This window comes from Palaemon carinicauda, chromosome 3, assembly GCF_036898095.1.
Source record: "Palaemon carinicauda isolate YSFRI2023 chromosome 3, ASM3689809v2, whole genome shotgun sequence".
Classification (NCBI taxonomy): domain Eukaryota; kingdom Metazoa; phylum Arthropoda; class Malacostraca; order Decapoda; family Palaemonidae; genus Palaemon; species Palaemon carinicauda.
Genome location: NC_090727.1, coordinates 85,327,217 through 85,339,475, shown reverse-complemented (window position 1 = coordinate 85,339,475; position 12,259 = coordinate 85,327,217).

Sequence of the window (12,259 nt, the reverse complement as noted above, 5' to 3'; positions counted from 1 at the left end):
TAAAAGGTAACTGCTTCTGGCAACCAGCCGTGCTAAGATGCACATAGCATGCTGGAATTAGAAGAATGCAAAGAGACAGCATGATCACTAATAGAGCAGTACTAGGTACTGATCTTAATAGCAGAAGCAGCTTATCTGTTTGCGATATAGGGCTATCATAGTCTTATGATAGCTACAGTAAGGGGGTGCAAGTATTCTTGACGCCTCCGGGGCATCCGGCAAGCCGCCGGCATGCCGGAGCTCGCTCCAGCATAGATTCTGGCATTAGGACAGACAATGTTCAAAGTCAGTCAAATACCAGGATGGCGGCCGCCGGCACAACGGCGGCACGCCGGCAGGGAGCGGCGGCTCCGGCAGTCGGAGGATGCCAGGTTGGTGACTGGGATAAGGATGGTAAAGGCTGTATCGGGTTGCCGGCAGTATATGCCGGCACTCCGGCGGTCGACCGGCAAGCGGACGACAAGCTAGGAGGAGGAGAGCCGCCGGTAGTAGCCGGCGGCAGCCGGCAGTCCCTCGGTACACGGGGGGCTGGCGGCAAGGTTAGGGAGAGTCACCAAATAGGAGGCAGGTATTGCCGACAGTAGAGGCGGCAAGAGACCGGCACCCGGATAGGGAGAGAGACAGGGGGGAGGGGGGAAGGGATGTAGGAAGTACCATCAGGATTCCAAACATCCCTCCCCCTCCCTGAGGGGGTGTACCCATGATAGAGGCAGGCTCTAACATCCATGAGCAGGGGTCACTAGGGACCGGGAGCAAGGTAGCCCAAGGGAGGGCTAGGGTACACCCAAGGGGGGGGGGGGAGACTCCCATATGCAGAACTATACTAGTAACTAACCTTATAGGACACTATGAAGGTATGTGTACCAGAGCAGACTGCACAAGGAAGCACGGGTAGCCCTACTATTCCACCCTAAGGAGGAGTTGTAGGACAGGGGACAGATGGGTATAAACTAACCTAAGCATAGGCTAGGCTATACAAGAGATAGGTGGGGAGGGAGAAGAGAGAAGTCTTCCCAGGAAGGGTTTCCGTACCAGAGCGGCCACTAAGGAAAGGGAGGACACTCCCTAACCTAAGATCAGGCAGATCAGCTAAAACGGTGCAAGAGTACAGTTTTAGCATGGAACAGAGAAACCTTCCTAACCTAACCTAGAGCAGGGCTAAAAGTCCTGAACTAGGAAAGGAAGAAGACATACCGCTATCGCAGGAAAGTCATAGACTATCCTAGCCATAGAGGTAGGCTAGCCTAACCTCACTCTCGGACGCAACCCTAAAGGGGGTTCATTCCTTTAGGGAGGACAGAGAGGCGATATATACTCTATTAGACAATTAATCCCTTTACTCAGAAAAGGAATCAAGGCTAAATAGAGGGAATGCCAAGGCAGGGGATGAAGGAAGCATATAGGGGTCCTAACATTAGGTTAGGCTAGAAAGAGTCACTGACTAGCCTATCCCCTATATGGTCCCTGAAGGCGAAAACATTTGCATCACTGTCAAAAGTATTGTAAAATAATGCCACTATCTTCATAACTTAGTCTAGGATCACTAATAAATCATGCATGAACACTTGTATGTAGGCTCCTGGCCTGGGGGCTATAGTAGCCGACTGGTATGAGGTCAATCGATGACCGATAAAAAGCGTCTAAACACGATATAAAAGTTCCTAGCTATGAAGACTAAATAAACTAATGTATTCGATTAGTATATAATGCCGGAAACGTTGTTGTGGCTAACTAAATAAGACATGCATAACAACAACGACGCCATAAAATGGCGGGTCCGGTAGAGGCACAGCTCTGCCACAAAACAGCAATTATCTCGAAAAGTAATATTTACTTTACGGCCAGAGCTTAATTAAACAATACTGGAACCTTGTACTCAACTTTCCAGAAGAAGGCGAGGCTGAAGGTAACGACATAGCGAAGATGCAAAACGATAAAGTTAACACAGGGAAAATCCGTCTAAGTAGGGCAGCTACTAAACAAAGGATGAAGACGGGCGTGACGTCATTAGAGCAATGGCGTCCGTTTGTTTACGTCTCGAGTATCAGTAGTAGCCACGAGTGAGATTAGCTGTGGAACGGCTCCCAGCTATTCTCAGTCCTTACACACCGAAGCATTAACTCTGTTCGGGGTGAAGATAGCTATGTGGCGCGTTCAGACATGCGCGTCCCCTGTTGTATTACGATGTCTTAAGGGGAAACCTTTGAGATACTCGCTCCAGAAGTTAGAATTCTGTGATAACCTGTGGTTAAATTCTCTGGGAATATCTTAGTAGTCTTATACCCAAGGAAGCTACCAAAAAGGAACCTTCCATCAGGACGCCATGGCTTGAGCCCAAAAAACTACTTGTTTTTTTCTAAATATCCTCTTTTCTTTCAGCTAAAGGAGTTAAGCTCCATTCATTCTTTCATTCAAGGTTAAGTAGGTCATTTCAACCTTTCTAATACCAAACTTCTATCTGCCATAACTATATATAATGAAATGTGTCCTGCAAATATAATCTACACAACAGAGACATTATCTAGCCAGGGAAGGCTTTATCACCACTGGACCCCTCACCTGACGTAATAGATAATGCAGTACTGGGGCCCTCATCTGACCTAGAAGGCCTGAAGTAATAGATAATGCAAGTAGGTATTTTATCCCTACCTAACCTAACATCACCTGGATCTTATAACTGTGCTTTCACACCTGGACACACAAAGCTTACATGGTCAGGGGAATGGGGTTAGGTACCTTTTTCCTCTTTAGCATTGCACAAGTTAATATATTCCTTATCGTAAGTTCAGGAAGTATGGCTAGAGTACATATGTATGTCTTAATGAAAATATGCGCATTCACAGTGTAGGTGTAATTTTCAGACAGGGGAATGATTACAGTTTAATTCCTGATTGATAATTTGTAGGATGGAAATTGATTTCTAATTTGCTAAAACCCTTTTTGTACATGTACATCTGCTATTGTTACAGCAAAAATGTCATAAAAAGTGACTAAAATCATCTAGGAACTTGAATATGAATATCTAGGAAGTTTTAAGTAATTAAACTCATTAGGTAATTATTATATAACAAAAAATGATATTTTGATTATAAAATAAATTTTTGAATATACTTACCCGGTGAATATATAATAGCTGACGTCTCCGACGGCTCGACAGATTCCAAAAACTCGCGAGCGATCGCCATGAAGGTAGCGGGTGTGCCCACCAGCGCCGACTATCGGCCAGATACCGCATATACATGTAAACAGCTCCAGTTCTTCTCATCCCGCTGGGTCTCTATCGGGGAGGAAGGGGGGGCCTTTAATTTATATATTCACCGGGTAAGTATATTCAAAAATTTATTTTATAATCAAAATATCATTTTTAAATATTAAACTTAGCCGGTGAATATATAATAGCTGATTCACACCCATGGTGGTGGGTAGAGACCAGTATTAATACAGTTTACGGCGTATATGCTTAGAGTTTTTGACAGTTATATCATAACAAAACCCAAATAAATATAAGTACCTGGTAAGGAAGCTGACTCTGACGATTACTCTGCCTTGTTAGTCCGCTTTCCTCACGAAGCCCAGCCATCCTCTTAGGATGCTGAAAGACTCCCAGGAGCTGAAGTATCCAGGGCGACAACCCATACAACAGGACATCATCAAAACCCTTAATCTGGGCGCTCTCAAGAAATGACATTTGACCACCCGCCAAATCAAAAAGGATGCGAAAGGCTTCTTAGCCTTCCGTACAACCCAATTAAAAACATTTCAAGAGAAGATTAAAAGGATATTGGAATTAAGGGAATGTAGTGGTAGAACCCTCACCCACTACTGCACTCGCTGCAACGAATGGACCCAGTGTGTAGCAGTCCTCATAAAGAGTCTGGACATCTTTTAAGTAAAATGACGCGAATACCGACTTGCTTCTCCAAAAGGTCGCGTCCATAATACTTCGCAGAGATCTGTTTTGCTTAAAGGCCACGGAAGTTGCTACAGCTCTTACTTCGTGCGTCTTAACCTTAAGCAAGCAACGGTCTTTTTCACTCAAGTGAGAATGAGCCTCTCGGATTAAAAATCTAATAAAATATGACAAAGCATTCTTTGACATAGGCAATGAAGGCTTCTTAACTGAGCACCACAAGGCCTCAGATCCACCTCGTAAGGATTTAGTCCGAGCTAAATAAAACTTCAGAGCTCTAACTGGACACAGCACTCTTTCAAGCTCGTTGCCTACGATCTCTGACAGGCAAGGTATATCAAATGACTTAGGCCAAGGACGAGAGGGCAGTTCATTTTTGGCCAAGAAACCAAGCTGAAGTGAACATGTGGCTTTATCTGTAGAAAAGCCGATGTTCCTACTGAAGGCATGGATCTCACTGACCCTTTTAGCCGAAGCCAAGCACACTAAGAAAAGCGTCTTGAGGGTGAGATCCTTCAGGGAGGCTGAATGTAATGGCTAAAACCTGTCGGACATTAGGAACCTGAGGACCACGTCTAAGTTCCATCCAGGAGTTGCCATACGACGCTCCTTAGAGGTCTCGAAGGACTTAAGGAGATCTTGGAGATCTTTATTATTGGACAGATCTAAGCCTCTATGTCTGAACACAGACGCCAACATGCTCCTGTAGCCCTTAATAGTGGGCGCTGAGAGGGAGCGAACATTTCTCAGATGTAGGAGAAAGTCTGCAATTTGGGCTACAGAGGTACTGGAAGAGGAAATGGATGATGACTTGCACCAGTCTCTAAAGACTTCCCACTTCGACTGGTAGACCTTGATGGTAGATGCTCTCCTAGCTCTCGCAATCGCTCTGGCTGCCTCCTTCGAAAATCCTGGAGCTCTTGAGAGTCTTTCGATAGTCTGAAGGCAGTCAGACGAAGCGCGGGGAGGCTTTGATGAAGACTCCTTACGTGGGGCTGCCGTAAGAGATCCATCCTTAAAGGTAGACTCCTTGGAACGTCTACCAGCCATTGAAATACCTCTGTGAACCACTCTCTCGCGGGCCAGAGTGGAGCAACCAATGTCAACCTGGTCCCTTCGTGAGAGGTGAACTTCTGCAGCACCTTGTCTAGGATCTTGAAAGGTGGAAAGGCATAAACGTCCAGGTGAGACCAGTCCAGCAGGAAAGCGTCTAAGTGGGCTGCCTCTGGATCTGGAACTGGAAAGCAGTAAGTCGAGAGCCTCTTTGTCAGAGAGAGTCGCAAAAAGATCTATGGTGGGTTGACCCCATGTCATCCATAGCTTCTCGCACACAGTCTTATGCAACGTCCACTCCATGGAGATGACTTGTCCTCTTCTGCTGAGGCCGTCCGCCAAGACATTCATTTTCCTTGCACAAATCTCGCCAAAGGAGAGATGTTACATGCCTTAAATGGAGTTCCTTCTGATCCGTGGATCAAAGACCCGAGCCTTCCAGACTGTCCAGTGGAGCTCCCTTACCCAAATCCGATGCATCTGAAAACAACACATGGTTTGGGTTCTTGATCGCAAGAGAAAGACCTTCTCGAAGTCTGATGTTGCTGTCCCACCAAGTCAGACATGTCTAGACTGAGTTGGAGATTGGGAAAGAGATACTCACTAAGCCCTTCTCCTTGTTCCAATGTTTTAGGTGAAATTGGAGAGGGCATAGGTTGAGTCTCCCCAGAGAGATAAACTACTCCAGCGATGAAAGAGTTCCCACGAGGCTAGTTCAAACTCTTACAGAGCAACTGTTTTTCTCTTGCAAGTGAAGGACTTTTAACAGAGCTTGTTCCATTCTTGCGGGAGACGAAAAGGGCCAAAAAATCAGACACTGTATCTCCATTCCCAAATAAAGAATAGTCTGGGATGGGGCACTGTAAGTTACGACTTCTCTACGTTCACTATGAGACCTAGCTCCTTGGTTAGGTCTAATGTCCATTAGAGGCTCTCCAGAAAGCGATATAATGACGACGCCCTGATTAGCCAGTCGTCAAAATAAAGGGAGGCTCTGAATCCTCAAAAAATGTAGAAAGCTTGCTACATTTTGCAAGGGCCTTGTAAAAACAAGAGGAGCAGGAATGAGGTCGGAGTACAGTGCTCGACAGTGGTACATTACTTTCCCGTCCACAAACCTCAGATGTAGTTGAAAGTTTGGATGAATCGGGATGTGGAAGTATGCATCCTGAAGGTCGAGAGAGACCATCCAGTCGCCTTCCCTTAATGCTGTCAAGACAGATTTGGTAGTCTTCATCGTGAAGTTTGTCTTGACAATGAACACATTGGGCGCACTTACATCTTAAGTACTCCTGCAGTGAACGTGGCTGCCAGATCATTGGAGCCATCCCTGATAGTCTTGTTCCTGCAGAGAACATGGCTGTCAGATCATTGGAGCCATCCCTGATAGCCTTGTTCATGCATGACATAATTGTACAGCAAAACTTAAAACGCTCGAAAAACTCCTAACAGGAGATGGTCTAGCTCTGAAGCCGACCATAAAATCTTGGAGCGTCTCATGGCCAGGCGCCGGGGAGAGTCTATGAGGCTTGAGAAGTCTCTCTGGGCAGAGGCAGGAACTCCCAAGCCGAGAACTTCTCCCGTGTCATACCAGACGCTCGCTCTATAAGCCAGTTTAAAAGGAGGGAAAGCAAAGGCTGTCTCCCCCAAACTCCTCCTGGTGATCAACCAGTCGCCTAGCAAACGTAAAGCTCTCTTAGAAGAGCGAGAGAGCACTAGCTTAGAAAACAACGGCTTCGAAGTAGCTAGGCCTAGTGTAAAGTCTAACGTTTAGGCGAACGAGGAGCAGCAGTTACAAAATGGTCCGGACAAAGATCCTTAAAAATCAGCATGATTTTTTTAAAGTCCATAGAGGGCTGAGCAGCTTTAGGCTCCTCTCTGTCTGAAAAAGTCCCCAAGGGAATATCAGTAGGAGGGGGATCAGCAACTTCCTCATCTGAAGGAACCTCGTCCGACAATTGCCGAGTCTCATGAAAAGGAGAGACCTGCCGCGGTGGCAATGCTTGACAGGCAAAGTCCACACGCAAAGGAGCAGCAGTAGCAGTCAAGGAAGCGACGTCATGTCGCTGCTGAAAGGACTGACCAGCAACAACAACAGGAGTTGATGGACGCTCGACGTCAAGTCGAGACTGCCTTGACTGCCTAGACTGAGCAGTCAAAACAACCCTTGACTGCGGTGCTTGACGCTCAACGTCAAAACAAGGCAACTGAGCTGGTTGGCGAACGTCCTGAACGTCAACAGGAGACTGCGGCAGCGGCTGAACGTCAACACGAGGCTGCGGCAGCGGCTGAAAGTCAACACGGGACTGCAGCGAGTGAGGATCCAAGTCACGTGACTGACGTGACAAACTACCGACATCACGTTTCATAACGTCAAAAGGACGAGTAAATGCTCGTTTGGGCGGCTGACGGCCAGAGTCTCGTTTAGCGTAACGGCGACTCGAAAGCGAAGGTTCATCGTGAACCTGCTCAACGTCATACTTCTCCATAAGGGAGGCAAGCTTAGTCTGCATGTCCTGCAGGACAACCCATTTAGGATCAACGGGAGTCGGAACGGGCCGAGACGACGGTAACGTCTGTGTTGGCAAAACATTGCCTTTACCGCGACCCTCGGACCCCGTGTTACGCTTGCGTTTAATAGGCGAACCGTCTTCCGACGACTGCAAAGGGTCAGAGCTGTCCCCATGGCTACAGCCAGGACGCTGGACCTGTCCTGAAAGGACTGACTTCCGCTTTAAGGGTCTAGAAACTTTGCTCCAAGGTTTCTTTTGCGAGAAGCCTTCGGATGACGAGGAGAAAACAGCCTCGCTCGTCTTATGGTACGGGCGATCTTGCGAGACACGCCCGATACCACAGAGGGAACGTCTGTTCGTTGGTTAAAGCCTCTCATCCCCTTAAGTCCTACGACATTACTTCTCCCTGGTGCAGGGGAGCCTGAAAGAGGTCTCGGACTAGGTGAACGACAAGCACGAACAGACGAACCCTCGGTCGCAACACTAAAAAACACTTTGCGCAATTATCACTTTATCACTACGATTTTCTGTTTTTGCACTTACAGTACTTCACTGATATCGTATTTTTTAATAATTTCACATTAGGCATGAATAAAACTGATTTCTACCTGAAGCACACAATTCTCCCTTACATCAAAAGGTTATAATTGCGAAATGAGTCGTATAATGTAAGCACATTAGTACATGCAAAAATCAGTAAACATATATATCGAATAAAACGGAAATATATAAAGTTAAAAAGGATCAGTGACTGGGGAGGAGACTAAACACTAGTTCATTAAAGACTACGTTTTCAATCTCTCACCGTACAGTGCCTTGGGACGAGAATAAAAACTAAAAACGTTTTATCCTTTCTCCCCGTACAGAGACTTGGGACGAGAGTAAAAAAAAAAAAAAAACTGAATCGAGAACAACGTTACTCGCTCCCAAACTCCTTACTTGGGACGAGGATAATGATCGGATCGTTCTCTCTTTCTCTCTCTCTCTCTCCGTCTCTCTCTCTCTCTCTCTTGATTTCACACAGAAGAGAATTGCCCACTCACCCTTCGTCAATAAACAGGTTATTCGACCAAAGGAAAAAACTGAAAGGACTAAGAAATTGAAAATTAACAAGTTCCTTTAAATTAGTATTTAAAACACTTCAGTTTGAAAGAAGAATGAACAAAACGTCAAAATCGATTTACTCTTTCTGCAAAGTGAAACCGTGATTCTCTCTTTCTCTATCGTAACGATAGAGCGCAAACTGCGTAGCATAAATAAACCAAACGTTAGTTCATCTTTGAAAAAAAAACAGCACGAAGACTATTCAAAGAAAATCTTTCATAAAACATCTTCTAAAAAATATTCATTTCATAACTCTTACAGAGCAAATGATTTAAACTTAACGAAAATAAAAGTTGAATGGGCTCAACGTTGTTTAACTTCGGTTTCCAAGTTAGGACCGCCTACTCTCGGACTAGGGGAGGAATAGGTAAGGCCGCATATAAACAAAACATAAAATTTATCTTGATGTTTAGTATAAATGGAAAGCTAATCGAAGAGGCCTAATAAAGGCGGGTGAGATATAAAATATATAGAGGAAAATCTATAATTAACAACAATAATTTATAACGTGATAAAATAATTGCTAAAAGCCTAAAACACACTTCCGTACACTAAGGGAAGGGTTGGCCATCTTTACTCTATGGAAAAAACCAGAGATAAAAGAGCAAGGGCAAAACACTTTTACTCTCCTTTCAAAAGCATTTCTTTTGAGGATAGTATTGAATAATCCAACACGGCGAAAGCAATAAAACCAAAACCAAGTACTTCACCAATTCGGTAGAAAACTCGAGGTCATAATAGTGAGTGGAATCGACTTGTCGATGAAACCGACAGAGAAGAACTGGAGCTGTTTACATGTATATGCGGTATCTGGCCGATAGTCGGCGATGGTGGGCACACCCGCTACCTTCATGGCGATCGCTCGCGAGTTTTTGGAATCTGTCGAGCCGTCGGAGACGTCAGCTATTATATATTCACCGGCTAAGTTTAATATTTAAAAAAAATGCTTCAAAAAGTGCTTGTGAACTGCACCTGCATAAAGATTAAAGGTTTAAGGCTTAAAGGCCGCTCATGAATGGCAGAGGCAAGGGACAGTGACATTGCCCTATCAAGCAGGACAATGCCCTTGAGACTGACCATATATACATATGATCAGCACCCAAGCTCCCTCTCCACCCACCCAAGCTAGGACTAGGGAGGGCCATGCAATGACTACTGATGACTCAACAGATAGACCTGTAGGCTTCCCCAAACCCTTATCCTTAGCTCACAGGGATGATGTGGTTGCAGCGATCAAAGGAACTAACGAGCTTAATCGGGACTCAAACCCCAGTCTGGTGTTCACCAGGCTAGGATGCTACCAATTAGGCCACAACCCTAAATAACCTATAATAACCAACAATCCCTTTAATAATAACAATAATGAAATACCAATTCAACAGTATTAGCCTATATACATTTTCACTGGTAAATATTAGTTATTACCGAGCTTAGTTGCCCTTCATATTCCTAATTAGAAATATGTCAAAACTTGCAGATACCCAATGTAAACTTGCATAATAGTGCAGTAACCCTTACGAAGAGAATAATAGTGATTCCTGGTGTACTTTAACCCTTACGAAGAGAATAATAGTGATTCCTGGTGTACTTTAACCCTTACGAAGAGAATAATAGTGATTCCTGGTGTACTTTAACCCTTACGAAGAGAATAATAGTGATTCCTGGTGTACTTACAAGTGTTTTGAACATTTTTCATGGCAATAATAGTAGGAAACCCGTATTTTTTAAGTTATACAGACCTTTGAAACAAAAGTAGTTACAAGTGAAAAACCATATTTCACAAGGGTAATAAACACAGAGATACAACCGAAGGGTCCCCACCTAACCTAACCAAAGACACCAGTCCTTATCTAACGAGGTAGGCCCCAGCAACCTCTCCTCAGGACTCCGAGTCCTTACCCTACCCTAAGGTAGATCATATCCCTGTGTTGTCTTTCTTCTTGCAATATGGTCTTCTTATGTTTCACTTATCCTAGAAACATGAAAAGTACGGCATTTTAACAGATATCGTCATCAAAACAGTTCAAAACTCCCGTAAACATACCAGTTACATATATTTTCTCAAAATGAGTAGACTGTATATTCACTTTACTTACTTTAAAGGCTGTTTTCCTGGTCCTATCACACATGCAAAATATGTATCCTACAGAACCTACATGATTTGTTTGTTGTACACATTCTTAGGTATTTAGAGCATCTTACAGCATATTCCACGTTAATTATCAAAGCCACATAATTGAAGCCCTTAGAAAACAAGCGTCTTCAACATCTTGAAAGCCTTAATATATTCAGTCTTTTGAATAACAAGAGAGAGTATTTTACTTATCAAGAAACACGGAAAAAATGCTTCAATAGAGGTACCATCTCTTTAGATGTCAAGGTCGGCGACTGGCCAAAAAAAAAATTGACAGTTCACACAGTTCTGATTGGTTACTTGGAAGGTGACTGCAAATTGAGACCAGTTTTAATTGTATAAAAAACGAGATATGAATACCCAAAGCCAACAGAATTGTGAATTTAGAATAAAACTTTGGGTTTTATTATAGTTATAGACGGGGAAAACTTTCCTACTAAATAACAACTTTTTCCTATAGGAAAATGCCTGTTTCCTTCGGAAATGACACTTAATTTTACTGCAAATAAATACTTGATGAAATATACAGTATATATATATATATATATATATATATATATATATATATATATATATATATATATATATATATATATATATATATATATATATATATATGTATAAAATGTTATTTTGATAATAAAATAAATTTTTGAATATACTTACCCGGTGATTATATAGCTGCAACTCTGTTGCCCGACAGACAACTCTACGGTAAAAACTCGCCAGCGATCGCTACACAGGTTGCGGGTGTGCCCAACAGCGCCATCTGTCGTACAGATACCCAGTACTCAATGTAAACAAAGACTCAATTTTCTCCTCGTCCCACTGCGTCTCTATTGGGGAGGAAGGGAGGGTCCTTTAATTTATAATCACCGGGTAAGTATATTCAAAAATTTATTTTAATATCAAAATAACATTTTTCAATATTTAACTTATCCGGTGATTATATAGCTGATTCACACCCAGGGGGGTGGGTAGAGACCAGCAATATATGTTTACACTTTTATGAGCTAAGAGTTTTTATTTCATTTTAGAAGTTATCAAAATAACAAAAACAAAATAAATAGGTACCTGGTAAGGAAGTCGACTTGAAAAATTTCTCTGCCTTTTAAGTACGTCTTCCTTACGGAGCCTCGCGATCCTCTTAGGATGCTGATCGACCCCTAGGATCTGAAGTATCAAGGGTTGCAACCCATACAACAGGACCTCATCAAAACCCCTAATCTAGGCGCTCTCAAGAAATGACTTTGACCACACGCCAAATCAACCAGGATGCGAAAGGCTTCTTAGCCTTCCGGACAACCCAAAAAACAACAATAAAAACATTTCAAGAGAAAGATTAAAAGGGTATGGAATTAGGGAATTGTAGTGGTTGAGCCCTCACCCACTACTGCACTCGCTGCTACGAATGGTCCCAATGTGTAGCAGTTCTTGTAAAGAGACTGGACATCTTTCAAGTAAAATTACGCGAACACTGACTTGCTTCTCCAATAGGTTGCGTCCTTTATACTTTGCAGAGATATATTTTGCTTAAAGGCCACG